General features: G+C 36.0%; 1 long non-coding RNA gene across 1 annotated transcript; it reads right to left on the bottom strand.

Moving 5' to 3' along the window:
• Positions 1 to 881: 881 nt before the first annotated feature.
• LOC106320036 lies at positions 882 to 2,592 on the bottom strand. Its single transcript, XR_001265678.1, has 3 exons — positions 2,128 to 2,592; positions 1,910 to 2,031; positions 882 to 1,274 (listed from the first exon to the last, which is right to left on the bottom strand). It is a non-coding gene; the product is annotated as an uncharacterized LOC106320036 (long non-coding RNA).
• Positions 2,593 to 5,959: the final 3,367 nt, after the last annotated feature.

A 5,959-nucleotide genomic window follows, 5' to 3' on the forward strand; every position in this document is an offset into this window, starting at 1 on the left:
ATGAAATAGTTCATATAGTTTTTGGTTGTTGAGCGACCAAAAAGATAAATAAGACATTAGAAGAAAATAGCAACAAACTATCTTTAGAAGTGATGGCTTCCTCCTTTATATTATATAGTCCATATTCATACTAATAGTCTAATACTAATAAAAACCACTGAGCTGAATCAGGTTTGTCCACCACTTTGTAAGAGTGTTATATCGCGTCAATTATACAAAAAAATAATAAGGTGAAACTTTCTTATTTTAGTGTTATAATATCGGCATGACCGATGCCAAAAAGCATGTGACTTGTAAAACTACAAAATTACGAGTAAAGATGCGGTCAGGAGACCAAACGACAGCTGACTAGTTTTGTATTGTTTTGTAAGGGCCACTTTAGCATTTTGTTTTGGTTTTGGTTTTGTATTGCATTATTGCATATTGTTTTATATTGTCAAATAAAAGTCCGGATACGTCGTCTTTATGTGATTATGCAGCGAATCAGTGATGCATGAAAAATGAGACAAAGCTATGAACAACAACTAGGCAACAACATACGACGACTGTTAATAACTTTTTTTTTTTTTACGTACGACTGTCATAACTTATAGCATGATTAATGGAGGTTTTTAGGACGAAATTCTTAGAGGAACTTCAATGGTTAGCGCCCATTATGGATTCTAATGAATAATTTAATAGTTAATTTTGTGATTTGAGAAGTTTAGAACCCTTGTTAGTGTAATTAAATTTCTCATAGTCTAATGGAGGAACCTTTTTGAGGTTCTTAATTTTTTTTTTTTAAGTTGAATTATTAAATTTAAATTTTACAAAACTTATAAATTATTGGATTTCATAAAATTTAAACAAATATGACATAAAAAAATATTAAAAAAACTCAGTATAGCATATATACATAACTCAATATACCATATATACAATTACACAAAACTCAGTATACCATATATACAATTAAATACTTTAGAATTCAAAAACATACCTGATCAAATCCAATCCCACCATTGTTCATGTAATCAAACTCATTGTCTATATCATCAGTGTCATCTTCCTCTTCATCATTCTCAACCCTTGGACTTCCTTTAAGCCTTTTGTAATGGGTCTTGCACTAAGGACAAGCTTGATTGCCTTCTCTTCTTTCGTACTTATAGCAAGGTCTACAAACAGGGAGGGCACATTCGTTACACACCACGAATGGTTCTCCATTAACGGTCAATTCGACCTCGTCTCTGCAGATTTCGCATGTCTGTACCTCTCAGCTCTTGCACTGATCTTATCTGCAACAATTACATCCACTTAAAATCATCAGATCAGTGACAATCTTACTAAGTAAGCACAGTGGCGGACGCAAGACAACGGCTACGGGGGCACGTGCCCCCAACTGTTTAAAAAAAATTTCTTCCATAAATACTATAAAGTTTATCAAATGTTTCCACTCTAAAATTAATCATAATGGAAAAAATCACTGTGCCCCCAACTAATTAGCTTCCTACATCCGCCACTGATTAAGCACAGATTAGATCTCTTAACAGAAACAAGATTAGATTCACTACTTAAATCAACTCAATTTGTGGAAGTTTTCTGAGATTAATTCTAGTATTCACATTGATTGATTGATAGATTCCACAGATTGCTTCCTAACGAAATAAAGTTTATCACTAAACATGCATGTGCAATTAACTAACTAATTCCTTGCATAAGCTATAAGTACATAATGAAAAGGATATTCCAATCAAAAAGACACTTGAAACAACGACAGAAACCAATTAAAAGTATTTGATACAAATCCTAGTTGCCTATCAACTACTATAAGTAACAATTGACATCAGCTCTGTGTTTTGCTTTGGTGTGAGATCTGTGTCAGGGTGACAAAAGAAGAACAAAAAGCTACTTGGAAACATATAACAGTTACCAATGGGTTGACATTAGCGAGGCCAGGACCTTCACCAGATGCCAAAAACAGTTCCTTTGCAAGCACATCCGGGACTCCTTCAAGTAAATGCGGTGAAATCTTTCGCACCGACACAAACAATTCTAGAAACAAAGAAACCCAGATCAAAAACATCAATTGAAACCCAGAAAGACAAATACAGAGGGTAAAATTCAAAGGGTAAAATTCAATCGTCATACTTTTTTTTTTCAAACAGAACTATTTGGATACTCCCACAGCTTAATTTACCAACATCGATTTCTCAGACAGATTTCTCAGACAAAAAAAGAAGAACAACGACAAAGAGGAAGAGAGAGAAGCAGAAAAAGAATTAGCCAACAATAAAGAGGCACGTATGGGGTTTTTAGCGATTCCAAAAGCTTTGTTTTAGGCAGCGGTTCTATGCCATTATCTCTTTTTTCATTTATTTTTTTGTTTTTTTCTAAGAACTCCTTTTTAAAACCTCCCTTTGGGGTGGTCTTAGATCTCCATCGAAGGTATCATCGTCAATACCAGAAATCACTGAAAGAATACACAGACCTTGATTGATTCGCCTCACACCCAGCATAGAAACCATAGATCTGGATACTCACCTTCGTGTCAATCAATCATAAACTTGAACATAAGTTGGAGCAGAAGTTAAAAGGTAAGGAAATTAAAATTAATAGTTTGTTGCATTATTTGAGTTAATTACGCTAAGAAGGAAAGGAAATTAAACAATAAATCATTTTCTGAATATATCTAAAACAAAAAAAACTTAGTTTTTTAATAAAACAGTGGCAGAGATCTGTAAATACTTCAAAACTCCAAGGGGACCTCAAAAAAGGTCATTCAGTTATAATAGTATTGATGAACTGGTTATGACCATGAGTGCCTTTGATAACTGTTCTCAAGCTGGGTATAAAATTGGATATAAATTCTTAAATTGTATATTTATTTCCATTGATAGGAATTAAAACATATATAGAGTGTAGGAGCTAAAACCCACAATCAGAATTTAATGAGATAAGAGTAAGATTTATGGAAACATGGAAAATGATCCATTTGAGTATATCTTTAAGATAGATTACATGAACTAAAATCTTATTATTATAATGGAAGTGATGAATACAAAAAACAAAGTCTAAGATAATACCAGTCGAAAAAATTATTCTCAATCTCAAGTGCAAAAAAACAAAGTAAAAACCCGTCTATTTTATGTTCCTCAACTTTCTCTTCAGCTTGTCCAACTATTCCAAGTATCTTGGACGAACACGCCATTTCTTGCTCAGAGAATCTCGGCATGTTTGTAACTTTTTGACCGTGAGGCGCAAAGTGAGTGAGTTTAATCGTTATACGCTTGACATGGATCTCGCTATCTTAAGTTACGAGGTAACCCTTTTAATCGTAATAGTTGGGCTTTGCCAACGGGCCATGTAAATATTGTCAATTTGGTAAATCTCAATTGGGCCTTTGATGGGGGTTTTTGTTGGTGAACTCTCACGGGATAACATGAGGAGCTCGGGAACAAATTAGATGGGGTGGTCTCATGTTGGCAATGTCGGAGTTTATCCTCGTTAGTTGTTGTTTGCTCTTGCTTTATTGGATATTTTAGGTAGAGCATTTGTTAAGTTGTATGGTGATTTTTGGTGGATGATTTTGGGTTCCTAGAGCTTCCCTCACTATTTTTTTTTTAAAACGCTCCCTTCCTCCTTCCCCCATTTTCCCATGTAGATTTGGTTCAAGTTGGTGTATATTGTCATACGCTTCCTAGGATCCTACATAGTTGAACGGCATGTTGCTTTAGCTCATACAACTAGAGACAAGTATTTTGATATCACCGACCATTTCATTTATGCTGGATCGGGATGTCCCATTGGTATCATAGCCCTGGAAAGACTCTATATTCTTAACCTAGGGGTTCAATACCCAGTCAAAGCAATGCTGGATCGGAATATCACAAGTGGTATCATAGCCATAGAAAGACTCTCTATTCCTAACCTAGAGGGTCAGTATCGATTCAAAGCAATAGACGATAACAAGTTTCTTTTTCTTAATGGTTGAGTTATATTTGGTATCTGCTTGGAATATGAGGTGAATTCCCCATTAAGTGGGCGAGATTTGTCACATGCCGTCCCACACCGGTATTTGGTCTTCTTTTTTTTATTAGTTTGGACCAAAGCTCATATTCGCTCTTGTTTTGGCCCGCATACACCGTATGGTTTTCACCTTTTTCCTATAAAAAGAAGGCAGCGTCCTTAAATTTTCCCATAAAGAGAAGACACAACGAAACTCTACCACTTTGGTGACCTATCTGCCTCTCTTCTTTTCAGATCTTGTTCTTATTCTCTTCTTTTCCTCTTTTCTGCATGGGCCACCCTCAAAGAAACCATCAGCGATAATTCCATCGCCTCAAAGTCTTTTTACGCTATTGAAGACAAAGCCAGACCGTTGGAGATGCGCAACAAGCTGATATGTCTCCTTATCTATATCTAGTCTTGTCTTTCTTTAGATATTCACCGGTGAGGATAAGGAACCATAATTATAGTTTTTACTCATCTATTTCTTGTTCATTTTCTTATATCTCTCATCTCGGGGTTTTGGGTTGTAGCGCCCACCCTGCTCTTTGCAGATCTGGTTTGTGAGATCCATAAGCTTTAATTCTGTTTCTTTTCTATTTTCTGTTTGCATATCTATTTTCTGTCATGCATCAAAAAAGGAGGCGTGAGCATACAAAAATACTCAGTGATGATTTTCAAAACCTCTCACATGCAATTCAAACATATTTACCATAAAAATGAATTTCATTCTTGCAACTTATCTTTATGTTTCATATCATTTCCTACTTAACCAATTCTTACTACTTAGGAATTTCTTACTAATTAGTCACTTTCTAATATTAGACCCCACATGTCCATCACGAACCCAAAGGTCTATCACAACCCCCGAAGGTCCATCACGACCCCAAAGGTCAACCACAACCATAAAGGTCCATCACGACAAGTCGGTTCATCTCAAATCTGAAGGTCACTCATGACCTCAAAGGTCCCTCACAACTCTGAAGGTCCTCATGACCCCGAAAGTCCATCACGACCCTGAAGGTCCCTCACGGCCGTAGCCAACATATGGCGCAAAACCAAACAAGATCATAATATATTTTTATGGCCCAAAGCCAAAACATACTTTCCTTATTTAAGTTCGTTCACTTAATATGTGATTTTAAAATCTTCCGATTAACATTCCAGTTCACTTTAGATCAACTCCTAAGTTTTCACATAAACATGTCAATCTAATCCAACCATCACTGCACCCAATCTAACATGTCATATTCTAAGAAAACATAGAACTCTATACTCATTCACATAACCTAGGATGTCTGGATCAAATTTGCTAAAAACTATGGTAACAATTCGCCACGAATCACATCCTCACCTGGATCAGAGGGTTCTTTCTTCTATGACTTTTGTTCTTCGAAAACTACTTGTCGTCTTTGCTGTGAAGAAGATTATCAGATCAGAGGGTTCTTTCTTCTTTGACCCTCGCTCAGAATACCACATTTTATAGATTCTCAGGAGGAGATGAATCGAAGAGCAAGTTCTTCCTTTTCAAGATCAATGAGGCCTCAGTTGGTGATTTCAATTTTGATCGTATTCTCCCAGATTGGTGATATTACGTGTATACGCACACCAATTAACCTAATGTGCACACTACCACAATCGAATGGTATGTCGATGTAGCACTTTAGGATCGAATCCACAGAGGCCAATGATTACACTTTATCTTTATGGGATCAATACTTAGCTAAAACAATATGGGGGTTTTAAGATTTGAGGGTTTCGTGAGAAACAAGTAACAAGATTAATTAAAGTATTCAGATAATTAAAATGCTAGCCTAGGGTGGTTTGATCGGGTGTTAAGCAAGTGTGAGCCAAACAATTATTCAAGTTCAATTAAGAGCAAGTCTAGAACTCGGATCACTCAAATAGAACAAGCCACTGTCGTGGTCCTGCTCCCTATGCTGATCGATCTTGATACCTAAACTCTCGTTTGGAT

The sequence above is a fragment of the Brassica oleracea genome, unplaced genomic scaffold, assembly GCF_000695525.1.
Source record: "Brassica oleracea var. oleracea cultivar TO1000 unplaced genomic scaffold, BOL UnpScaffold00766, whole genome shotgun sequence".
Classification (NCBI taxonomy): domain Eukaryota; kingdom Viridiplantae; phylum Streptophyta; class Magnoliopsida; order Brassicales; family Brassicaceae; genus Brassica; species Brassica oleracea.